We start from the raw sequence: 27,388 nt of genomic DNA, 5'->3' as shown, positions 1-27,388 counted from the left end.
CAGAGTTCAGACGAGACAGGTGGATATCAGAGTTCAGATGAGACAGGAGGTTCCCAGAGTGCAGACGAGACAGGAGGATATCAGAGCTCAGACGAGGCAAGAGGATATCAGAGTGCAGACGAGACAGGAGGATATCAGAGTGCAGACGAGACAGCAGGATATCAGAGTGCAGACGAGGCAGCAGGATATCAGAGTGCAGACGAGACAGCAGGATATCAGAGTTCAGACGAGGCAGGAGCATATCAGAGTGTAGACGAGACAGGAGGATATCAGAGTTCAGACAAGGCAGGAGGATATCAGAGTGCAGACGAGACAGGAGGATATCAGTCTTCAGGCGAGACAGGAGGATATCAGAGTTCAGACGATACAGGAGGATCCCAGAGTTCAGGCGAGACAGGAGGATATCAGTGTTCAGACGAGACAGGAGGATATCAGAGTGCAGACGAGACAGGAGAATCCCAGAGTTCAGGCGAGACAGGAGGATATCAGAGTGCAGACGAGACAGGAGTATCCCAGAGTTCAGGCAAGGCAGGAGTATATCAGAGTGCAGACGAGACAGGAGGATATCAGAGTGCAGACGAGACAGGAGGATATCAGAGTCCAGACGAGGCAGGAGGATATCAGAGTGCAGACGAGCCAGGAGGATATCAGAGTGCAGACGAGACAGGAGGATATCAGAGTGCAGACGAGACAGGATGATCCCAGAGTTCAGGCGAGACAGAAGGGTATCAGAGTGCAGACAAGACAGGAGGATCCCAGAGTTCAGGCGAGACAGGAGGATATCAGAGTTCAGACGAGACAGGAGGATCCCAGAGTTCAGGCGAGACAGGAGGATATCAGAGTTCAGATGAGACAGGAGGATCCCAGAGTTCAGACGAGACAGGAGGATATCAGAGTTTAGACGAGACACGAGGATATTAGAGTTCAGACGAGACAGGAGGATATCAGAGTGCAGATGAGGCAGGAACATATCAGAGTGCAGGCGAGACAGGAGGATATCAGAGTTCAGACGAGACAGGAGTATATCAGAGTTCAGATGAGAGAGGAGGATATCAGAGTTCAGACGAGACAGGAGGATATCAGAGTTCAGGCGAGACAGGAGGTAATCAGAGTTCAGACGAGACAGGAGGATCCCAGAGTTCAGACGACACAGGAGGATATCAGAGTTCATACCAGAGAGGAGGATGTCAGAGTGCAGACGAGACAGGAGGATCCCAGAGTTCAGACGAGACAGGAGGATCCCAGAGTTCAGACGAGACAGGAGGATATCAGAGTTCAGACGAGACAGGAGGATATCAGAGTGCAGATGAGGCAGGAGGATATCAGAGTTCAGACGATACAGGAGGATCCCAGAGTTCAGGCGAGACAGGAGGATATCAGAGTTCAGATGAGACAGGAGGATCCCAGAGATCAGACGAGACAGGAGGATATCAGAGATTAGACGATACAGCAGGATATCAGAGTGCAGATGAGGCAGGAGGATATCAGAGTGCAGACGAGACAGGAGGATCGCAGAGTTCAGGAGAGGCAGGAGGGTATCAGAGTTCAGACGAAACAGGAGGATATCAGAGTTCAGACGAGACAGGAGGATATCAGAGTTCAGGCGAGACAGGAGGATATCAGAGTTCAGACGAGACAGGAGGATCCCAGAGTTCAGACGAGACAGGATGATACCAGAGTACAGACCAAAACAGGAGGATGTCAGAGTACAGACGAGACAGGAGGATCCCAGAGTTCAGACGAGACACGAGGATCCCAGAGTTCAGATGAGACAGGAGGATCCCAGAGTTCAGACGAGACAGGAGGATATCTGAGTCAGACGAGAGAGGAGGATATCAGAGTGCAGACGAGACAGGCGGATATCACACTGCAGATGAGACAGGAGTATATCAGAGTTCAGACGAGACAGCAGGATATCAGACTTCAGGCGACACAGACGGATATCAGAGTTCAGACGAGACAGGAGGATATCAGAGTGCAGACGAGGCAGGAGGATATCAGAGTTCAGATGAGACAGGAGGATCCCAGAGTGCAGACGAGACAGCAGGATATCAGAGCTCAGACGAGGCAGGAGGATATTAGAGTGCAGACGAGACAAGAGGATATCAGAGCTCAGACGAGGCAGGAGGATATCAGAGTGCAGACGAGACAAGAGGATATCAGAGTGCAGACGAGACAGGAGGATATCAGAGTGCAGACGAGGCAGCAGGATATCAGAGTGCAGACGAGACAGCAGGATATCAGAGTTCAGACGAGGCAGGAGCATATCAGAGTGTAGACGAGACAGGAGGATATCAGAGTTCAGACAAGGCAGGAGGATATCAGAGTGCAGACGAGACAGGAGGATATCAGTCTTCAGGCGAGACAGGAGGATATCAGAGTTCAGACGAGACAGGAGGATCCCAGAGTTCAGGCGAGACAGCAGGATATCAGTGTTCAGACGAGACAGGAGGATATCAGAGTGCAGACGAGACAGGAGAATCCCAGAGTTCAGGCGAGACAGGAGGATATCAGAGTGCGGACGAGAAAGGAGGATCCCAGTCTTCAGGCGAGACAGGAGGATATCAGAGTTCAGACGAGACAGGAGGATATCAGAGTGCAGACGAGACAGGAGTATCCCAGAGTTCAGGCGAGACAGGAGAATATCAGAGTGCAGACGAGACTGGAGGATCCCAGAGTTCAGATGAGACAGGAGGATATCAGAGTGCAGATGAGGCACGAGGATATCAGAATTCAGATGAGACAGGAGGATATCAGAGTTCAGATGAGACCGGAGGATATCAGAGTTCAGGCGAGACAGGAGGATATCAGAGTGCAGACGAGACAGGAGGATATCAGAGTGCAGACAAGACAGGAGGATATCAGAGTTCAGACGATCAGGCGGATATCAGAGTTCAGATGAGACAGGAGGATCCCAGAGTGCAGACGAGACAGGAGGATATCACAGTTCAGACGCGGCAGGAAGATATCAGAGTGCAGACGAGACAGCAGGATATCAGAGTGCAGACGAGACAGGATGATCCCAGAGTTCAGGCGAGACAGAAGGGTATCAGAGTGCAGACAAGACAGGAGGATCCCAGAGTTCAGGCAAGACAGGAGGATATCAGAGTTCAGACGAGACAGGAGGATCCCAGAGTTCAGGCGAGACAGGAGGATATCAGAGTTCAGATGAGACAGGAGGATCCCAGAGTTCAGACGAGACAGGAGGATATCTGAGTTTAGACGAGACACGAGGATATTAGAGTTCAGACGAGACAGGAGGATATCAGAGTGCAGATGAGGCAGGAACATATCAGAGTGCAGGCGAGACAGGAGGATATCAGTGTTCAGACGAGACAGGAGTATATCAGAGTTCAGATGAGAGAGGAGGATATCAGAGTTCAGACGAGACAGGAGGATATCAGAGTTCAGGCGAGACAGGAGGTAATCAGAGTTCAGACGAGACAGGAGGATCCCAGAGTTCAGACGACACAGGAGGATATCAGAGTTCATACCAGAGAGGAGGATGTCAGAGTGCAGACGAGACAGGAGGATCCCAGAGTTCAGACGAGACAGGAGGATCCCAGAGTTCAGACGAGACAGGAGGATATCAGAGTTCAGACGAGACAGGAGGATATCAGAGTGCAGATGAGGCAGGAGGATATCAGAGTTCAGACGATACAGGAGGATCCCAGAGTTCAGGCGAGACAGGAGGATATCAGAGTTCAGATGAGACAGGAGGATCCCAGAGATCAGACGAGACAGGAGGATATCAGAGATTAGACGATACAGGAGGATATCAGAGTGCAGACGAGGCAGGAGGATATCAGAGTGCAGACGAGACAGGAGGATCGCAGAGTTCAGGAGAGGCAGGAGGATATCAGAGTTCAGGCGAGACAGGAGGATATCAGAGTTCAGACGAGACAGGAGGATGTCAGAGTTCAGGCGAGACAGGAGGATATCAGAGTTCAGACGAGACAGGAGGATCCCAGAGTTCAGACGAGACAGGATGATACCAGAGTACAGACCAAAACAGGAGGATGTCAGAGTACAGACGAGACAGGAGGATCCCAGAGTTCAGACGAGATACGAGGATCCCAGAGTGCAGACGAGACAGGAGGATATCAGAGCTCAGACGAGGCAAGAGGATATCAGAGTGCAGACGAGGCAGGAGGATAACAGAGTTCAGACGAGACAGGTGGATATCAGAGTTCAGATGAGACAGGAGGTTCCCAGAGTGCAGACGAGACAGGAGGATATCAGAGCTCAGACGAGGCAAGAGGATATCAGAGTGCAGACGAGACAGGAGGATATTAGAGTGCAGACGAGACAGGAGGATATCAGAGTGCAGACGAGGCAGCAGGATATCAGAGTGCAGACGAGACAGCAGGATATCAGAGTTCAGACGAGGCAGGAGCATATCAGAGTGTAGACGAGACAGGAGGATATCAGAGTTCAGACAAGGCAGGAGGATATCAGAGTGCAGACGAGACAGGAGGATATCAGTCTTCAGGCGAGACAGGAGGATATCAGAGTTCAGACGAGACAGGAGGATCCCAGAGTTCAGGCGAGACAGGAGGATATCAGTGTTCAGACGAGACAGGAGGATATCAGAGTGCAGACGAGACAGGAGAATCCCAGAGTTCAGGCGAGACAGGAGGATATCAGAGTGCAGACGAGACAGGAGTATCCCAGAGTTCAGGCAAGACAGGAGGATATCAGAGTGCAGACGAGACAGGAGGATCCCAGAGTTCAGATGAGACAGGAGGATATCAGAGTGCAGATGAGGCACGAGGATATCAGAATTCAGACGAGAGGATCCCAGAGTTCAGATGAGACAGGAGGATATCAGAGTTCAGGCGAGACAGGAGGATATCAGAGTGCAGACGAGACAGGAGGATATCAGAGTGCAGACAAGACAGGAGGATATCAGAGTTCAGACGATCAGGCGGAAATCAGAGTTCAGATGAGACCGGAGGATATCAGAGTTCAGGCGAGACAGGAGGATATCAGAGTGCAGACGAGACAGGAGGATATCAGAGTGCAGACAAGACAGGAGGATATCAGAGTTCAGACGTTCAGGCGGATATCAGAGTACAGATGAGACAGGAGGATCCCAGAGTGCAGACGAGACAGGAGGATATCAGAGTTCAGGCGAGACAGGAGGATATCAGAGTTCAGACTAGACAGGAGGATCCCAGAGTTCAGACGAGACAGGATGATACCAGAGTACAGACCAAAACAGGAGGATGTCAGAGTACAGACGAGACAGGAGGATCCCAGAGTTCAGACGAGACACGAGGATCCCAGAGTTCAGACGAGGCAGGAGGATAACAGAGTGCAGACAGGACAGGAGGATATCAGAGTTCAGACGAGACAGGTGGATATCAGAGTTCAGATGAGACAGGAGGTTCCCAGAGTGCAGACGAGACAGGAGGATATCAGAGCTCAGACGAGGCAAGAGGATATCAGAGTGCAGACGAGACAGGAGGATATCAGAGTGCAGACGAGACAGCAGGATATCAGAGTGCAGACGAGGCAGCAGGATATCAGAGTGCAGACGAGACAGCAGGATATCAGAGTTCAGACGAGGCAGGAGCATATCAGAGTGTAGACGAGACAGGAGGATATCAGAGTTCAGACAAGGCAGGAGGATATCAGAGTGCAGACGAGACAGGAGGATATCAGTCTTCAGGCGAGACAGGAGGATATCAGAGTTCAGACGATACAGGAGGATCCCAGAGTTCAGGCGAGACAGGAGGATATCAGTGTTCAGACGAGACAGGAGGATATCAGAGTGCAGACGAGACAGGAGAATCCCAGAGTTCAGGCGAGACAGGAGGATATCAGAGTGCAGACGAGACAGGAGTATCCCAGAGTTCAGGCAAGACAGGAGGATATCAGAGTGCAGACGAGACAGGAGGATCCCAGAGTTCAGATGAGACAGGAAGATATCAGAGTGCAGATGAGGCACGAGGATATCAGAATTCAGACGAGACAGGAGGATCCCAGAGTTCAGATGAGACAGGAGGATATCAGAGTTCAGGCGAGACAGGAGGATATCAGAGTGCAGACGAGACAGGAGGATATCAGAGTGCAGACAAGACAGGAGGATATCAGAGTTCAGCCGATCAGGCGGATATCAGAGTTCAGATGAGACCGGAGGATATCAGAGTTCAGGCGAGACAGGAGGATATCAGAGTGCAGACGAGACAGGAGGATATCAGAGTGCAGACAAGACAGGAGGATATCAGAGTTCAGACGTTCAGGCGGATATCAGAGTACAGATGAGACAGGAGGATCCCAGAGTGCAGACGAGGCAGCAGGATATCAGAGTGCAGATGAGACAGCAGTATATCAGAGTTCAGACGAGGCAGGAGGATCCCAGAGTTCAGGCGAGACAGGAGGATAACAGAGTTCAGATGAGACAGGAGGATCCCAGACATCAGACGAGACAGGAGGATATGAGAGTTTAGACGAGACAGGAGGATATTAGAGTTCAGACGAGAGAGGAGAATATCAGAGCGCAGATGAGGCAGGAGGATATCAGAGTGCAGACGAGACAGGAGGATCCCAGAGCTCAGGCGAGACAGGAGGATATCAGAGTGCAGACGAGAAAGGAGGATCCCAGACTTCAGGCGAGACAGGAGGATATCAGAGTTCAGACGCGGCAGGAAGATATCAGAGTGCAGACGAGGCAGGAGGATATCTGTGTGCAGACGAGGCAGCAGGATATCAGAGTGCAGATGAGACAGCAGTATATCAGAGTTCAGACGAGGCAGGAGGATATCAGAGTGCAGACGAGACAGGAGGATATCAGAGTTCAGACAAGGCAGGAGGATATCAGAGTGCAGACGAGACAGGAGGATATCAGAGTGCAGATGAGACAGGAGAATATCAGAGTTCAGACGAGGCAGGAGGATATCAGAGTGCAGATGAGACAGGAGGATATCAGAGTGCAGACGAGATAGGGTGATATCAGAGTTCAGATGAGACAGGAGGATCCCAGAGTTCAGGCGAGACAGGAGGATAACAGAGTTCAGATGAGACAGGAGGATCCCAGACATCAGACGAGACAGGAAGATATGAGAGTTTAGACGAGACAGGAGGATATTAGAGTTCAGACGAGAGAGGAAGATATCAGAGCGCAGATGAGGCAGGAGGATATCAGAGTGCAGACGAGACAGGAGGATCGCAGAGTTCAGGAGAGGCAGGAGGATATCAGAGTTCAGACGAGACAGGGGGATCCCAGAGTTCAGATGAGACAGGAGGATATCAGAGTTCAGACGAGACAGGAGGATCCCAGAGTGCAGACGAGGCAGGAGGATAACAGAGTGCAGACGAGACAGGAGGATGTCAGAGTTCCGACGAGACAGGCGGATATCAGAGTTCAAATGAGACAGGAGGATCCCAGAGTGCAGACGAGACAGGAGGATATCAGAGTTCAGACGAGGCAGGAGGATATCAGAGTGCAGACGAGACAGGAGGATATCAGAGTGCAGACGAGGCAGCAGGATATCAGAGTGCAGACGAGACAGCAGGATATCAGCGTTCAGACGAGGCAGGAGGATATCAGAGGGCAGACGAGACAGGAGGATATCAGAGTTCAGACAAGGCAGGAGTATATCAGAGTGCAGACGAGACAGGAGGATATCAGAGTGCAGACGAGACAGGAGGATATCAGAGTCCAGACGAGGCAGGAGGATATCAGAGTGCAGACGAGCCAGGAGGATATCAGAGTGCAGACGAGACAGGAGGATATCAGAGTGCAGACGAGACAGGATGATCCCAGAGTTCAGGCGAGACAGAAGGGTATCAGAGTGCAGACAAGACAGGAGGATCCCAGAGTTCAGGCGAGACAGGAGGATATCAGAGTTCAGACGAGACAGGAGGATCCCAGAGTTCAGGCGAGACAGGAGGATATCAGAGTTCAGATGAGACAGGAGGATCCCAGAGTTCAGACGAGACAGGAGGATATCTGAGTTTAGACGAGACACGAGGATATTAGAGTTCAGACGAGACAGGAGGATATCAGAGTGCAGATGAGGCAGGAACATATCAGAGTGCAGGCGAGACAGGAGGATATCAGAGTTCAGACGAGACAGGAGTATATCAGAGTTCAGATGAGAGAGGAGGATATCAGAGTTCAGACGAGACAGGAGGATATCAGAGTTCAGGCGAGACAGGAGGTAATCAGAGTTCAGACGAGACAGGAGGATCCCAGAGTTCAGACGACACAGGAGGATATCAGAGTTCATACCAGAGAGGAGGATGTCAGAGTGCAGACGAGACAGGAGGATCCCAGAGTTCAGACGAGACAGGAGGATCCCAGAGTTCAGACGAGACAGGAGGATATCAGAGTTCAGACGAGACAGGAGGATATCAGAGTGCAGATGAGGCAGGAGGATATCAGAGTTCAGACGATACAGGAGGATCCCAGAGTTCAGGCGAGACAGGAGGATATCAGAGTTCAGATGAGACAGGAGGATCCCAGAGATCAGACGAGACAGGAGGATATCAGAGATTAGACGATACAGCAGGATATCAGAGTGCAGATGAGGCAGGAGGATATCAGAGTGCAGACGAGACAGGAGGATCGCAGAGTTCAGGAGAGGCAGGAGGATATCAGAGTTCAGACGAAACAGGAGGATATCAGAGTTCAGACGAGACAGGAGGATATCAGAGTTCAGGCGAGACAGGAGGATATCAGAGTTCAGACGAGACAGGAGGATCCCAGAGTTCAGACGAGACAGGATGATACCAGAGTACAGACCAAAACAGGAGGATGTCAGAGTACAGACGAGACAGGAGGATCCCAGAGTTCAGACGAGACACGAGGATCCCAGAGTTCAGATGAGACAGGAGGATCCCAGAGTTCAGACGAGACAGGAGGATATCTGAGTCAGACGAGAGAGGAGGATATCAGAGTGCAGACGAGACAGGCGGATATCACACTGCAGATGAGACAGGAGTATATCAGAGTTCAGACGAGACAGCAGGATATCAGACTTCAGGCGACACAGACAGATATCAGAGTTCAGACGAGACAGGAGGATATCAGAGTGCAGACGAGGCAGGAGGATATCAGAGTTCAGATGAGACAGGAGGATCCCAGAGTGCAGACGAGACAGCAGGATATCAGAGCTCAGACGAGGCAGGAGGATATCAGAGTGCAGACGAGACAAGAGGATATCAGAGCTCAGACGAGGCAGGAGGATATCAGAGTGCAGACGAGACAAGAGGATATCAGAGTGCAGACGAGACAGGAGGATATCAGAGTGCAGACGAGGCAGCAGGATATCAGAGTGCAGACGAGACAGCAGGATATCAGAGTTCAGACGAGGCAGGAGCATATCAGAGTGTAGACGAGACAGGAGGATATCAGAGTTCAGACAAGGCAGGAGGATATCAGAGTGCAGACGAGACAGGAGGATATCAGTCTTCAGGCGAGACAGGAGGATATCAGAGTTCAGACGAGACAGGAGGATCCCAGAGTTCAGGCGAGACAGCAGGATATCAGTGTTCAGACGAGACAGGAGGATATCAGAGTGCAGACGAGACAGGAGAATCCCAGAGTTCAGGCGAGACAGGAGGATATCAGAGTGCGGACGAGAAAGGAGGATCCCAGTCTTCAGGCGAGACAGGAGGGTATCAGAGTTCAGACGAGACAGGAGGATATCAGAGTGCAGACGAGACAGGAGTATCCCAGAGTTCAGGCGAGACAGGAGAATATCAGAGTGCAGACGAGACTGGAGGATCCCAGAGTTCAGATGAGACAGGAGGATATCAGAGTGCAGATGAGGCACGAGGATATCAGAATTCAGATGAGACAGGAGGATATCAGAGTTCAGATGAGACAGGAGGATATCAGAGTTTAGACGACACAGCAGGATATTAGAGTTCAGACGAGACAGGAGGATATCAGAGTGCAGATGAGACAGGAACATATCAGAGTGCAGGCGAGACAGGAGGATATCAGAGTTCAGACGAGACAGGAGTATATCAGAGTTCAGATGAGAGAGGAGGATATCAGAGTTCAGACGAGACAGGAGGATATCAGAGTTCAGGCGAGACAGGAGGTAATCAGAGTTCAGACGAGACAGGAGGATCCCAGAGTTCAGACGACACAGGAGGATATCAGAGTTCATACCAGAGAGGAGGATGTCAGAGTTCAGATGAGACAGGAGGATCCCAGAGTGCAGACGAGACAGGAGGATATCACAGTTCAGACGCAGCAGGAAGATATCAGAGTGCAGACGAGACAGCAGGATATCAGAGTGCAGACGAGACAGGATGATCCCAGAGTTCAGGCGAGACAGAAGGGTATCAGAGTGCAGACAAGACAGGAGGATCCCAGAGTTCAGGCAAGACAGGAGGATATCAGAGTTCAGACGAGACAGGAGGATCCCAGAGTTCAGGCGAGACAGGAGGATATCAGAGTTCAGATGAGACAGGAGGATCCCAGAGTTCAGACGAGACAGGAGGATATCTGAGTTTAGACGAGACACGAGGATATTAGAGTTCAGACGAGACAGGAGGATATCAGAGTGCAGATGAGGCAGGAACATATCAGAGTGCAGGCGAGACAGGAGGATATCAGTGTTCAGACGAGACAGGAGTATATCAGAGTTCAGATGAGAGAGGAGGATATCAGAGTTCAGACGAGACAGGAGGATATCAGAGTTCAGGCGAGACAGGAGGTAATCAGAGTTCAGACGAGACAGGAGGATCCCAGAGTTCAGACGACACAGGAGGATATCAGAGTTCATACCAGAGAGGAGGATGTCAGAGTGCAGACGAGACAGGAGGATCCCAGAGTTCAGACGAGACAGGAGGATCCCAGAGTTCAGACGAGACAGGAGGATATCAGAGTTCAGACGAGACAGGAGGATATCAGAGTGCAGATGAGGCAGGAGGATATCAGAGTTCAGACGATACAGGAGGATCCCAGAGTTCAGGCGAGACAGGAGGATATCAGAGTTCAGATGAGACAGGAGGATCCCAGAGATCAGACGAGACAGGAGGATATCAGAGATTAGACGATACAGGAGGATATCAGAGTGCAGACGAGGCAGGAGGATATCAGAGTGCAGACGAGACAGGAGGATCGCAGAGTTCAGGAGAGGCAGGAGGATATCAGAGTTCAGGCGAGACAGGAGGATATCAGAGTTCAGACGAGACAGGAGGATGTCAGAGTTCAGGCGAGACAGGAGGATATCAGAGTTCAGACGAGACAGGAGGATCCCAGAGTTCAGACGAGACAGGATGATACCAGAGTACAGACCAAAACAGGAGGATGTCAGAGTACAGACGAGACAGGAGGATCCCAGAGTTCAGACGAGATACGAGGATCCCAGAGTGCAGACGAGACAGGAGGATATCAGAGCTCAGACGAGGCAAGAGGATATCAGAGTGCAGATGAGGCAGGAGGATAACAGAGTTCAGACGAGACAGGTGGATATCAGAGTTCAGATGAGACAGGAGGTTCCCAGAGTGCAGACGAGACAGGAGGATATCAGAGCTCAGACGAGGCAAGAGGATATCAGAGTGCAGACGAGACAGGAGGATATTAGAGTGCAGACGAGACAGGAGGATATCAGAGTGCAGACGAGGCAGCAGGATATCAGAGTGCAGACGAGACAGCAGGATATCAGAGTTCAGACGAGGCAGGAGCATATCAGAGTGTAGACGAGACAGGAGGATATCAGAGTTCAGACAAGGCAGGAGCATATCAGAGTGCAGACGAGACAGGAGGATATCAGTCTTCAGGCGAGACAGGAGGATATCAGAGTTCAGACGAGACAGGAGGATCCCAGAGTTCAGTCGAGACAGGAGGATATCAGTGTTCAGACGAGACAGGAGGATATCAGAGTGCAGACGAGACAGGAGAATCCCAGAGTTCAGGCGAGACAGGAGGATATCAGAGTGCAGACGAGACAGGAGTATCCCAGAGTTCAGGCAAGACAGGAGGATATCAGAGTGCAGACGAGACAGGAGGATCCCAGAGTTCAGATGAGACAGGAGGATATCAGAGTGCAGATGAGGCACGAGGATATCAGAATTCAGATGAGAGGATCCCAGAGTTCAGATGAGACAGGAGGATATCAGAGTTCAGGCGAGACAGGAGGATATCAGAGTGCAGACGAGACAGGAGGATATCAGAGTGCAGACAAGACAGGAGGATATCAGAGTTCAGCCGATCAGGCGGAAATCAGAGTTCAGATGAGACCGGAGGATATCAGAGTTCAGGCGAGACAGGAGGATATCAGAGTGCAGACGAGACAGGAGGATATCAGAGTGCAGACAAGACAGGAGGATATCAGAGTTCAGACGTTCAGGCGGATATCAGAGTACAGATGAGACAGGAGGATCCCAGAGTGCAGACGAGACAGGAGGATATCAGAGTTCAGGCGAGACAGGAGGATATCAGAGTTCAGACTAGACAGGAGGATCCCAGAGTTCAGACGAGACAGGATGATACCAGAGTACAGACCAAAACAGGAGGATGTCAGAGTACAGACGAGACAGGAGGATCCCAGAGTTCAGACGAGACACGAGGATCCCAGAGTTCAGACGAGGCAGGAGGATAACAGAGTGCAGACAGGACAGGAGGATATCAGAGTTCAGACGAGACAGGTGGATATCAGAGTTCAGATGAGACAGGAGGTTCCCAGAGTGCAGACGAGACAGGAGGATATCAGAGCTCAGACGAGACAGCAGGATATCAGACTTCAGGCGAGGCAGAAGGATATCAGAGTGCAGACGAGACAGGAGTATCCCAGAGTTCAGGCGAGACAGGAGGATATCAGAGTGCAGACGAGACAGGAGGATCCCAGAGTTCAGATGAGACAGGAGGATATCAGAGTGCAGATAATCACGAGGATATCAGAATTCAGACGAGACAGGAGGATATCAGAGTTCAGATGAGACCGGAGGATATCAGAGTTCAGGCGAGACAGGAGGATATCAGAGTGCAGACGAGACAGGAGGATATCAGAGTGCAGACAAGACAGGAGGATATCACTGTTCAGACGATCAGGCGGATATCAGAGTTCAGATGAGACCGGAGGATATCAGAGTTCAGGCGAGACAGGAGGATATCAGAGTGCAGACGAGACAGGAGGATATCAGAGTGCAGACAAGACAGGAGGATATCACTGTTCAGACGATCAGGCGGGTATCAGAGTTCAGATGAGACCGGAGGATATCAGAGTTCAGGCGAGACAGGAGGATATCAGAGTGCAGACGAGACAGGAGGATATCAGAGTGCAGACAAGACAGGAGGATATCAGAGTTCAGACGTTCAGGCGGATATCAGAGTACAGATGAGACAGGAGGATCCCAGAGTGCAGACGAGGCAGCAGGATATCAGAGTGCAGATGAGACAGCAGTATATCAGAGTTCAGACGAGGCAGGAGGATCCCAGAGTTCAGGCGAGACAGGAGGATAACAGAGTTCAGATGAGACAGGAGGATCCCAGACATCAGACGAGACAGGAGGATATGAGAGTTTAGACGAGACAGGAAGATATTAGAGTTTAGACGATAGAGGAGAATATCAGAGCGCAGATGAGGCAGGAGGATATCAGAGTGCAGACGAGACAGGAGGATCCCAGAGTTCAGACGAGACAGGAGGATCCCAGAGTTCAGACGAGACAGGAGGATATCAGAGTTCAGACGAGACAGGAGGATATCAGAGTGCAGATGAGGCAGGAGGATATCAGAGTTCAGACGAGACAGAAGGATCCCAGAGTTCAGGCGAGACAGGAGGATATCAGAGTTCAGATGAGACAGGAGGATCCCAGAGATCAGACGAGACAGGAGGATATCAGAGATTAGACGAGACAGGAGGATATCAGAGTGCAGATGAGGCAGGAGGATATCAGAGTGCAGACGAGACAGGAGGATCGCAGAGTTCAGGAGAGGCAGGAGGATATCAGAGTTCAGACGAAATAGGAGGATATCAGAGTTCAGACGAGACAGGAGGATATCAGAGTTCAGGCGAGACAGGAGGATATCAAAGTTCAGACGAGACAGGAGGATCCCAGAGTTCAGACGAGACAGGATGATACCAGAGTACAGACCAAAACAGGAGGATGTCAGAGTACAGACGAGACAGGAGGATCCCAGAGTTCAGACGAGACACGAGGATCCCAGAGTTCAGATGACACAGGAGGATCCCAGAGTTCAGACGAGACAGGAGGATATCAGAGTCAGATGAGACAGGAGGATATCAGAGTGCAGACGAGACAGGCGGATATCACACTGCAGACGAGACAGGAGGATATCAGAGTTCAGACGAGACAGCAGGATATCAGACTTCAGGCGAGGCAGAAGGATATCAGAGTGCAGACGAGACAGGAGTATCCCAGAGTTCAGACGAGACAGGAGGATATCAGAGTGCAGACGAGACAGGAGGATCCCAGAGTTCAGATGAGACAGGAGGATATCAGAGTGCAGATAAGGCACGAGGATATCAGAATTCAGACGAGACAGGAGGATATCAGAGTTCAGATGAGACCGGAGGATATCAGAGTTCAGGCGAGACAGGAGGATATCAGAGTGCAGACGAGACAGGAGGATATCAGAGTGCAGACAAGACAGGAGGATATCAGAGTTCAGACGTTCAGGCGGATATCAGAGTACAGATGAGACAGGAGGATCCCAGAGTGCAGACGAGGCAGCAGGATATCAGAGTGCAGATGAGACAGCAGTATATCAGAGTTCAGACGAGGCAGGAGGATCCCAGAGTTCAGGCGAGACAGGAGGATAACAGAGTTCAGATGAGACAGGAGGATCCCAGACATCAGACGAGACAGGAGGATATGAGAGTTTAGACGAGACAGGAGGATATTAGAGTTTAGACGAGAGAGGAGAATATCAGAGCGCAGATGAGGCAGGAGGATATCAGAGTGCAGACGAGACAGGAGGATCCCAGAGCTCAGGCGAGACAGGAGGATATCAGAGTGCAGACGAGAAAGGAGGATCCCAGACTTCAGGCGAGACAGGAGGATATCAGATTTCATACGCGGCAGGAAGATATCAGAGTGCAGACGAGGCAGGAGGATATCTGAGTGCAGACGAGGCAGGAGGACATCAGAGTGCAGATGAGGCAGGAACATATCAGAGTGCAGGCGAGACAGGAGGATATCAGAGTTCAGACGAGACAGGAGTATATCAGAGTTCAGATGAGAGAGGAGGATATCAGAGTTCAGACGAGACAGGAGGATATCAGAGTGCAGACGAGACAGGAGGATATCAGAGTGCAGACAAGACAGGAGGATATCAGAGTTCAGACGTTCAGGCGGATATCAGAGTACAGATGAGACAGGAGGATCCCAGAGTGCAGACGAGACAGGAGGATATCAGAGTTCAGGCGAGACAGGAGGATATCAGAGTTCAGACTAGACAGGAGGATCCCAGAGTTCAGACGAGACAGGATGATACCAGAGTACAGACCAAAACAGGAGGATGTCAGAGTACAGACGAGACAGGAGGATCCCAGAGTTCAGACGAGACACGAGGATCCCAGAGTTCAGACGAGGCAGGAGGATAACAGAGTGCAGACAGGACAGGAGGATATCAGAGTTCAGACGAGACAGGTGGATATCAGAGTTCAGATGAGACAGGAGGTTCCCAGAGTGCAGACGAGACAGGAGGATATCAGAGCTCAGACGAGACAGCAGGATATCAGACTTCAGGCGAGGCAGAAGGATATCAGAGTGCAGACGAGACAGGAGTATCCCAGAGTTCAGGCGAGACAGGAGGATATCAGAGTGCAGACGAGACAGGAGGATCCCAGAGTTCAGATGAGACAGGAGGATATCAGAGTGCAGATAATCACGAGGATATCAGAATTCAGACGAGACAGGAGGATATCAGAGTTCAGATGAGACCGGAGGATATCAGAGTTCAGGCGAGACAGGAGGATATCAGAGTGCAGACGAGACAGGAGGATATCAGAGTGCAGACAAGACAGGAGGATATCACTGTTCAGACGATCAGGCGGATATCAGAGTTCAGATGAGACCGGAGGATATCAGAGTTCAGGCGAGACAGGAGGATATCAGAGTGCAGACGAGACAGGAGGATATCAGAGTGCAGACAAGACAGGAGGATATCACTGTTCAGACGATCAGGCGGATATCAGAGTTCAGATGAGACCGGAGGATATCAGAGTTCAGGCGAGACAGGAGGATATCAGAGTGCAGACGAGACAGGAGGATATCAGAGTGCAGACAAGACAGGAGGATATCAGAGTTCAGACGTTCAGGCGGATATCAGAGTACAGATGAGACAGGAGGATCCCAGAGTGCAGACGAGGCAGCAGGATATCAGAGTGCAGATGAGACAGCAGTATATCAGAGTTCAGACGAGGCAGGAGGATCCCAGAGTTCAGGCGAGACAGGAGGATAACAGAGTTCAGATGAGACAGGAGGATCCCAGACATCAGACGAGACAGGAGGATATGAGAGTTTAGACGAGACAGGAAGATATTAGAGTTTAGACGATAGAGGAGAATATCAGAGCGCAGATGAGGCAGGAGGATATCAGAGTGCAGACGAGACAGGAGGATCCCAGAGTTCAGACGAGACAGGAGGATATCAGAGTTCAGACGAGACAGGAGGATATCAGAGTGCAGATGAGGCAGGAGGATATCAGAGTTCAGACGAGACAGAAGGATCCCAGAGTTCAGGCGAGACAGGAGGATATCAGAGTTCAGATGAGACAGGAGGATCCCAGAGATCAGACGAGACAGGAGGATATCAGAGATTAGACGAGACAGGAGGATATCAGAGTGCAGATGAGGCAGGAGGATATCAGAGTGCAGACGAGACAGGAGGATCGCAGAGTTCAGGAGAGGCAGGAGGATATCAGAGTTCAGACGAAATAGGAGGATATCAGAGTTCAGACGAGACAGGAGGATATCAGAGTTCAGGCGAGACAGGAGGATATCAAAGTTCAGACGAGACAGGAGGATCCCAGAGTTCAGACGAGACAGGATGATACCAGAGTACAGACCAAAACAGGAGGATGTCAGAGTACAGACGAGACAGGAGGATCCCAGAGTTCAGACGAGACACGAGGATCCCAGAGTTCAGATGACACAGGAGGATCCCAGAGTTCAGACGAGACAGGAGGATATCAGAGTCAGATGAGACAGGAGGATATCAGAGTGCAGACGAGACAGGCGGATATCACACTGCAGACGAGACAGGAGGATATCAGAGTTCAGACGAGACAGCAGGATATCAGACTTCAGGCGAGGCAGAAGGATATCAGAGTGCAGACGAGACAGGAGTATCCCAGAGTTCAGACGAGACAGGAGGATATCAGAGTGCAGACGAGACAGGAGGATCCCAGAGTTCAGATGAGACAGGAGGATATCAGAGTGCAGATAAGGCACGAGGATATCAGAATTCAGACGAGACAGGAGGATATCAGAGTTCAGATGAGACCGGAGGATATCAGAGTTCAGGCGAGACAGGAGGATATCAGAGTGCAGACGAGACAGGAGGATATCAGAGTGCAGACAAGACAGGAGGATATCAGAGTTCAGACGTTCAGGCGGATATCAGAGTACAGATGAGACAGGAGGATCCCAGAGTGCAGACGAGGCAGCAGGATATCAGAGTGCAGATGAGACAGCAGTATATCAGAGTTCAGACGAGGCAGGAGGATCCCAGAGTTCAGGCGAGACAGGAGGATAACAGAGTTCAGATGAGACAGGAGGATCCCAGACATCAGACGAGACAGGAGGATATGAGAGTTTAGACGAGACAGGAGGATATTAGAGTTTAGACGAGAGAGGAGAATATCAGAGCGCAGATGAGGCAGGAGGATATCAGAGTGCAGACGAGACAGGAGGATCCCAGAGCTCAGGCGAGACAGGAGGATATCAGAGTGCAGACGAGAAAGGAGGATCCCAGACTTCAGGCGAGACAGGAGGATATCAGATTTCAGACGCGGCAGGAAGATATCAGAGTGCAGACGAGGCAGGAGGATATCTGAGTGCAGACGAGGCAGGAGGACATCAGAGTGCAGATGAGGCAGGAACATATCAGAGTGCAGGCGAGACAGGAGGATATCAGAGTTCAGACGAGACAGGAGTATATCAGAGTTCAGATGAGAGAGGAGGATATCAGAGTTCAGACGAGACAGGAGGATATCAGAGTTCAGGCGAGACAGGAGGTAATCAGAGTTCAGACGAGACAGGAGGATCCCAGAGTTCAGACGACACAGGAGGATATCAGAGTTCATACCAGACAGGAGGATGTCAGAGTGCAGACGAGACAGGAGGATCCCAGAGTTCAGACGAGACAGGAGGATCCCAGAGTTCAGACGAGACAGGAGGATATCAGAGTTCAGACGAGACAGGAGGATATCAGAATGCAGATGAGGCAGAAGGATATCAGAGTTCAGACGATACAGGAGGATCCCAGAGTTCAGGCGAGACAGGAGGATATCAGAGTTCAGATGAGACAGGAGGATCCCAGACATCAGACGAGACAGGAGGATATCAGAGTTCAGACGAGACAGGAGGATATCAGAGTGCAGACGAGACAGGAGTATCCCAGAGTTCAGGCGAGACAGGAGGATATCAGAGTGCAGACGAGACTGGAGGATCCCAGAGTTCAGATGAGACAGGAGGATATCAGAGTGCAGATGAGGCACGAGGATATCAGAATTCAGATGAGACAGGAGGATATCAGAGTTCAGATGAGACCGGAGGATATCAGAGTTCGGGCGAGACAGGAGGATATCACAGTTCAGACGCGGCAGGAAGATATCAGAGTGCAGACGAGACAGCAGGATATCAGAGTGCAGACGAGACAGGATGATCCCAGAGTTCAGGCGAGACAGAAGGGTATCAGAGTGCAGACAAGACAGGTGGATCCCAGAGTTCAGGCAAGACAGGAGGATATCAGAGTTCAGACGAGACAGGAGGATCCCAGAGTTCAGGCGAGACAGGAGGATATCAGAGTTCAGATGAGACAGGAGGATCCCAGAGTTCAGACGAGACAGGAGGATATCTGAGTTTAGACGAGACACGAGGATATTAGAGTTCAGACGAGACAGGAGGATATCAGATTTCAGATGAGAGAGGAGGATATCAGAGTTCAGACGAGACAGGAGGATATCAGAGTTCAGGCGAGACAGGAGGGAATCAGAGTTCAGACGAGACAGGAGGATCCCAGAGTTCAGACGACACAGGAGGATATCAGAGTTCATACCAGAGAGGAGGATGTCAGAGTGCAGACGAGACAGGAGGATCCCAGAGTTCAGACGAGACAGGAGGATCCCAGAGTTCAGACGAGACAGGAGGATATCAGAGTTCAGACGAGACAGGAGGATATCAGAGTGCAGATGAGGCAGGAGGATATCAGAGTTCAGACGAGACAGAAGGATCCCAGAGTTCAGGCGAGACAGGAGGATATCAGAGTTCAGATGAGACAGGAGGATCCCAGAGATCAGACGAGACAGGAGGATATCAGAGATTAGACGAGACAGAAGGATATCAGAGTGCAGATGAGGCAGGAGGATATCAGAGTGCAGACGAGACAGGAGGATCGCAGAGTTCAGGAGAGGCAGGAGGATATCAGAGTTCAGACGAAACAGGAGGATATCAGAGTTCAGGCGAGACAGGAGGATATCAGAGTTCAGGCGAGACAGGAGGATATCAAAGTTCAGACGAGACAGGAGGATCCCAGAGTTCAGACGAGACAGGATGATACCAGAGTACAGACCAAAACAGGAGGATGTCAGAGTACAGACGAGACAGGAGGATCCCAGAGTTCAGACGAGACACGAGGATCCCAGAGTTCAGATGAGACAGGAGGATCCCAGAGTTCAGACGAGACAGGAGGATATCAGAGTCAGATGAGACAGGAGGATATCAGAGTGCAGACGAGACAGGCGGATATCACACTGCAGACGAGACAGGAGGATATCAGAGTTCAGACGAGACAGGAGGATATCAGAGTGCAGACGAGACAGGAGAATCCCAGAGTTCAGGCGAGACAGGAGGATATCAGAGTGCAGACGAGAAAGGAGGATCCCAGTCTTCAGGCGAGACAGGAGGATATCAGAGTTCAGACGAGACAGGAGGATATCAGAGTGCAGACGAGACAGGAGTATCCCAGAGTTCAGGCGAGACAGGAGGATATCAGAGTTCAGACGAGACAGGAGGATCCCAGAGTTCAGATGAGACAGGAGGATATCAGAGTGCAGATGAGGCACGAGGATATCAGAATTCAGACGAGACAGGAGGATATCAGAGTTCAGATGAGACCGGAGGATATCAGAGTTCAGGCGAGACAGGAGGATATCAGAGTGCAGACGAGACAGGAGGATATCAGAGTGCAGACAAGACAGGAGGATATCAGAGTTCAGACGATCAGGCGGATATCAGAGTTCAGATGAGACAGGAGGATCCCAGAGTGCAGACGAGACAGGAGGATATCACAGTACAGACGCGGCAGGAAGATATCAGAGTGCAGACGAGACAGGAGGATATCAGAGTGCAGACGAGACAGGATGATCCCAGAGTTCAGGCGAGACAGAAGGGTATCAGAGTGCAGACAAGACAGGAGGATCCCAGAGTTCAGGCAAGACAGGAGGATATCAGAGTTCAGACGAGACAGGAGGATCCCAGACTTCAGGCGAGACAGGAGGATATCAGAGTTCAGATGAGACAGGAGGATCCCTGAGTTCAGACGAGACAGGAGGATATCAGAGTTTAGACGAGACACGAGGATATTAGAGTTCAGACGAGACAGGAGGATATCAGAGTGCAGATGAGGCAGGAACATATCAGAGTGCAGGCGAGACAGGAGGATATCAGAGTTCAGACGAGACAGGAGTATATCAGAGTTCAGATGAGAGAGGAGGATATCAGAGTTCAGACGAGACAAGAGGATATCAGAGTTCAGGCGAGACAGGAGGGAATCAGAGTTCAGACGAGACAGGAGGATCCCAGAGTTCAGACGACACAGGAGGATATCAGAGTTCATACCAGAGAGGAGGATGTCAGAGTGCAGACGAGACAGGAGGATCCCAGAGTTCAGACGAGACAGGAGGATCCCAGAGTTCAGACGAGACAAGAGGATATCAGAGTTCAGACGAGACAGGAGGATATCAGAGTGCAGATGAGGCAGGAGGATATCAGAGTTCAGACGAGACAGAAGGATCCCAGAGTTCAGGCGAGACAGGAGGATATCAGAGTTCAGATGAGACAGGAGGATCCCAGAGATCAGACGAGACAGGAGGATATCAGAGATTAGACGAGACAGGAGGATATCAGAGTGCAGATGAGGCAGGAGGATATCAGAGTGCAGACGAGACAGGAGGATCGCAGAGTTCAGGAGAGGCAGGAGGATATCAGAGTTCAGACGAAACAGGAGGATATCAGAGTTCAGGCGAGACAGGAGGATATCAGAGTTCAGGCGAGACAGGAGGATATCAAAGTTCAGACGAGACAGGAGGATCCCAGAGTTCAGACGAGACAGGATGATTCCAGAGTACAGACCAAAACAGGAGGATGTCAGAGTACAGACGAGACAGGAGGATCCCAGAGTTCAGACGAGACACGAGGATCCCAGAGTTCAGATGAGACAGGAGGATCCCAGAGTTCAGACGAGACAGGAGGATATCTGAGTCAGATGAGACAGGAGGATATCAGAGTGCAGACGAGACAGGCGGATATCACACTGCAGACGAGACAGGAGGATATCAGAGTTCAGACGAGACAGCAGGATATCAGACTTCAGGCGAGGCAGAAGGATATCAGAGTGCAGACGAGACAGGAGTATCCCAGAGTTCAGGCGAGACAGGAGGATATCAGAGTGCAGACGAGACAGGAGGATCCCAGAGATCAGATGAGACAGGAGGATATCAGAGTGCAGATAAGGCACGAGGATATCAGAATTCAGACGAGACAGGAGGATATCAGAGTTCAGATGAGACCGGAGGATATCAGAGTTCAGGCGAGACAGGAGGATATCAGAGTGCAGACGAGACAGGAGGATATCAGAGTGCAGACAAGACAGGAGGATATCACTGTTCAGACGATCAGGCGGATATCAGAGTTCAGATGAGACCGGAGGATATCAGAGTTCAGGCGAGACAGGAGGATATCAGAGTGCAGACGAGACAGGAGGATATCAGAGTGCAGACAAGACAGGAGGATATCAGAGTTCAGACGTTCAGGCGGATATCAGAGTACAGATGAGACAGGAGGATCCCAGAGTGCAGACGAGGCAGCAGGATATCAGAGTGCAGATGAGACAGCAGTATATCAGAGTTCAGACGAGGCAGGAGGATCCCAGAGTTCAGGCGAGACAGGAGGATAACAGAGTTCAGATGAGACAGGAGGATCCCAGACATCAGACGAGACAGGAGGATATGAGAGTTTAGACGAGACAGGAGGATATTAGAGTTTAGACGAGAGTGGAGAATATCAGAGCGCAGATTAAGCAGGAGGATATCAGAGTGCAGACGAGACAGGAGGATCCCAGAGCTCAGGCGAGACAGGAGGATATCAGAGTGTAGACGAGAAAGGAGGATCCCAGACTTCAGGCGAGACAGGAGGATATCAGAGTTCAGACGCGGCAGGAAGATATCAGAGTGCAGACGAGGCAGGAGGATATCTGAGTGCAGACGAGGCAGGAGGACATCAGAGTGCAGATGAGGCAGGAACATATCAGAGTGCAGGCGAGACAGGAGGATATCAGAGTTCAGACGAGACAGGAGTATATCAGAGTTCAGATGAGAGAGGAGGATATCAGAGTTCAGACGAGACAGGAGGATATCAGAGTTCAGGCGAGACAGGAGGTAATCAGAGTTCAGACGAGACAGGAGGATCCCAGAGTTCAGACGACACAGGAGGATATCAGAGTTCATACCAGACAGGAGGATGTCAGAGTGCAGACGAGACAGGAGGATCCCAGAGTTCAGACGAGACAGGAGGATCCCAGAGTTCAGACGAGACAGGAGGATATCAGAGTTCAGACGAGACAGGAGGATATCAGAGTGCAGATGAGGCAGAAGGATATCAGAGTTCAGACGATACAGGAGGATCCCAGAGTTCAGGCGAGACAGGAGGATATCAGAGTTCAGATGAGACAGGAGGATCCCAGACATCAGACGAGACAGGAGGATATCAGAGATTAGACGAGACAGGAGGATATCAGAGTGCAGATGAGGCAGGAGGATATCAGAGTGCAGACGAGACAGGAGGATCGCAGAGTTCAGGAGAGGCAGGAGGATATCAGAGTTCAGACGAAACAGGAGGATATCAGAGTTCAGACGAGACAGGAGGATATCAGAGTTCAGGCGAGACAGGAGGATATCAGAGTTCAGACGAGACAGGAGGATCCCAGAGTTCAGACGAGACAGGATGATACAAGAGTACAGACCAAAACAGGAGGATGTCAGAGTACAGACGAGACAGGAGGATCCCAGAGTTCAGACGAGACACGAGGATCCCAGAGTTCAGATGAGACAGGAGGATCCCAGAGTTCAGACGAGACAGGAGGATATCTGTGTCAGACGAGAGAGGAGGATATCAGAGTGCAGACGAGACAGGCGGATATCACACTGCAGATGAGACAGGAGGATATCAGAGTTCAGACGAGACAGCAGGATATCAGACTTCAGGCGACACAGAAGGATATCAGAGTTCAGACGAGACAGGAGGATATCAGAGTGCAGACGAGGCAGGAGGATAACAGAGTGCAGACAAGACAGGAGGATATCAGAGTTCAGACGAGACAGGTGGATATCAGAGTTCAGATGAGACAGGAGGATCCCAGAGTGCAGACGAGACAGGAGGATATCAGAGCTCAGACGAGGCAGGAGGATATCAGAGTGCAGACGAGACAAGAGGATATCAGAGTGCAGACGAGACAGGAGGATATCAGAGTGCAGACGAGGCAGCAGGATATCAGAGTGCAGACGAGACAGCAGGATATCAGAGTTCAGACGAGGCAGGAGCATATCAGAGTGTAGACGAGACAGGAGGATATCAGAGTTCAGACAAGGCAGGAGGATATCAGAGTGCAGACGAGACAGGAGGATATCAGTCTTCAGGCGAGACAGGAGGATATCAGAGTTCAGACGAGACAGGAGGATCCCAGAGTTCAGGCGAGACAGCAGGATATCAGTGTTCAGACGAGACAGGAGGATATCAGAGTGCAGACGAGACAGGAGAATCCCAGAGTTCAGGCGAGACAGGAGGATATCAGAGTGCAGACGAGAAAGGAGGATCCCAGTCTTCAGGCGAGACAGGAGGATATCAGAGTTCAGACGAGACAGGAGGATATCAGAGTGCAGACGAGACAGGAGTATCCCAGAGTTCAGGCGAGACAGGAGGATATCAGAGTGGAGACGAGACAGGAGGATCCCAGAGTTCAGATGAGACAGGAGGATATCAGAATGCAGATGAGGCACGAGGATATCAGAATTCAGACGAGACAGGAGGATATCAGAGTTCAGATGAGACCGGAGGATATCAGAGTTCAGGCGAGACAGGAGGATATCAGAGTGCAGACGAGACAGGAGGATATCAGAGTGCAGACAAGACAGGAGGATATCAGAGTTCAGACGATCAGGCGGATATCAGAGTTCAGATGAGACAGGAGGATCCCAGAGTGCAGACGAGACAGGAGGATATCACAGTTCAGACGCAGCAGGAAGATATCAGAGTGCAGACGAGACAGGAGGATATCAGAGTGCAGACGAGACAGGATGATCCCAGAGTTCAGGCGAGACAGAAGGGTATCAGAGTGCAGACAAGACAGGAGGATATCAGAGTGCAGACGAGACAGGAGGATATCAGAGTGCAGACAAGACAGGAGGATATCAGAGTTCAGACGATCAGGCGGATATCAGAGTTCAGATGAGACAGGAGGATCCCAGAGTGCAGACGAGACAGGAGGATATCACAGTTCAGACGCGGCAGGAAGATATCAGAGTGCAGACGAGACAGGAGGATATCAGAGTGCAGACGAGACAGGATGATCCCAGAGTTCAGGCGAGACAGAAGGGTATCAGAGTGCAGACAAGACAGGAGGATCCCAGATTTCAGACGAGACAGGAGGATATCAGAGTTCAGACGAGACAGGAGGATATCAGAGTGCAGATGAGGCAGAAGGATATCAGAGTTCAGACGATACAGGAGGATCCCAGAGTTCAGGCGAGACAGGAGGATATCAGAGTTCAGATGAGACAGGAGGATCCCAGACATCAGACGAGACAGGAGGATATCAGAGATTAGACGAGACAGGAGGATATCAGAGTGCAGATGAGGCAGGAGGATATCAGAGTGCAGACGAGACAGGAGGATCGCAGAGTTCAGGAGAGGCAGGAGGATATCAGAGTTCAGACGAAACAGGAGGATATCAGAGTTCAGACGAGACAGGAGGATATCAGAGTTCAGGCGAGACAGGAGGATATCAGAGTTCAGACGAGACAGGAGGGTCCCAGAGTTCAGACGAGACAGGATGATACAAGAGTACAGACCAAAACAGGAGGATGTCAGAGTACAGACGAGACAGGAGGATCCCAGAGTTCAGACGAGACACGAGGATCCCAGAGTTCAGATGAGACAGGAGGATCCCAGAGTTCAGACGAGACAGGAGGATATCTGAGTCAGACGAGAGAGGAGGATATCAGAGTGCAGACGAGACAGGCGGATATCACACTGCAGATGAGACAGGAGGATATCAGAGTTCAGACGAGACAGCAGGATATCAGAGTGCAGACGAGGCAGGAGGATAACAGAGTGCAGACAAGACAGGAGGATATCAGAGTTCAGACGAGACAGGTGGATATCAGAGTTCAGATGAGACAGGAGGATCCCAGAGTGCAGACGAGACAGGAGGATATCAGAGCTCAGACGAGGCAGGAGGATATCAGAGTGCAGACGAGACAAGAGGATATCAGAGTGCAGACGAGACAGGAGGATATCAGAGTGCAGACGAGGCAGCAGGATATCAGAGTGCAGACGAGACAGCAGGATATCAGAGTTCAGACGAGGCAGGAGCATATCAGAGTGTAGACGAGACAGGAGGATATCAGAGTTCAGACAAGGCAGGAGGATATCAGAGTGCAGACGAGACAGGAGGATATCAGTCTTCAGGCGAGACAGGAGGATATCAGAGTTCAGACGAGACAGGAGGATCCCAGAGTTCAGGCGAGACAGCAGGATATCAGTGTTCAGACGAGACAGGAGGATATCAGAGTGCAGACGAGACAGGAGTATCCCAGAGTTCAGGCGAGACAGGAGGATATCAGAGTGGAGACGAGACAGGAGGATCCCAGAGTTCAGATGAGACAGGAGGATATCAGAGTGCAGATGAGGCACGAGGATATCAGAATTCAGACGAGACAGGAGGATATCAGAGTTCAGATGAGACCGGAGGATATCAGAGTTCAGGCGAGACAGGAGGATATCAGAGTGCAGACGAGACAGGAGGATATCAGAGTGCAGACGAGACAGGATGATCCCAGAGTTCAGACGATCAGGCGGATATCAGAGTTCAGATGAGACAGGAGGATCCCAGAGTGCAGACGAGACAGGAGGCTATCAGAGTGCAGACAAGACAGGAGGATATCAGAGTTCAGACGATCAGGCGGATATCAGAGTTCAGATGAGACAGGAGGATCCCAGAGTGCAGACGAGACAGGAGGATATCACAGTTCAGACGCGGCAGGAAGATATCAGAGTGCAGACGAGACAGGAGGATATCAGAGTGCAGACGAGACAGGATGATCCCAGAGTTCAGGCGAGACGGAAGGGTATCAGAGTGCAGACAAGACAGGAGGATCCCAGAGTTCAGGCGAGACAGGAGGATATCAGAGTTCAGACAAGACAGGAGGATCCCAGAGTTCAGGCGAGACAGGAGGATATCAGAGTTCAGATGAGACAGGAGGATCCCAGAGTTCAGACGAGACAGGAGGATATCAGAGTTTAGACGAGACACGAGGATATTAGAGTTCAGACGAGACAGGAGGATATCAGAGTGCAGATGAGGCAGGAACATATCAGAGTGCAGGCGAGACAGGAGGATATCAGAGCTCAGACGAGACAGGAGTATATCAGAGTTCAGATGAGAGAGGAGGATATCAGAGTTCAGACGAGACAGGAGGATATCAGAGTTCAGGCGAGACAGGAGGGAATCAGAGTTCAGGCGAGACAGGAGGGAATCAGAGTTCAGACGAGACAGGAGGATCCCAGAGTTCAGACGACACAGGAGGATATCAGAGTTCATACCAGAGAGGAGGATGTCAGAGTGCAGACGACACAGGAGGATATCAGAGTTCATACCAGAGAGGAGGATGTCAGAGTGCAGACGAGACAGGAGGATCCCAGAGTTCAGACGAGACAGGAGGATCCCAGAGTTCAGACG

Source organism: Hypanus sabinus, chromosome 12 (genome assembly GCF_030144855.1).
Source record: "Hypanus sabinus isolate sHypSab1 chromosome 12, sHypSab1.hap1, whole genome shotgun sequence".
Taxonomy (NCBI): domain Eukaryota; kingdom Metazoa; phylum Chordata; class Chondrichthyes; order Myliobatiformes; family Dasyatidae; genus Hypanus; species Hypanus sabinus.
The sequence above is the reverse complement of the archived record's forward strand: the minus strand, read 5'-3'. Positions refer to the sequence as shown.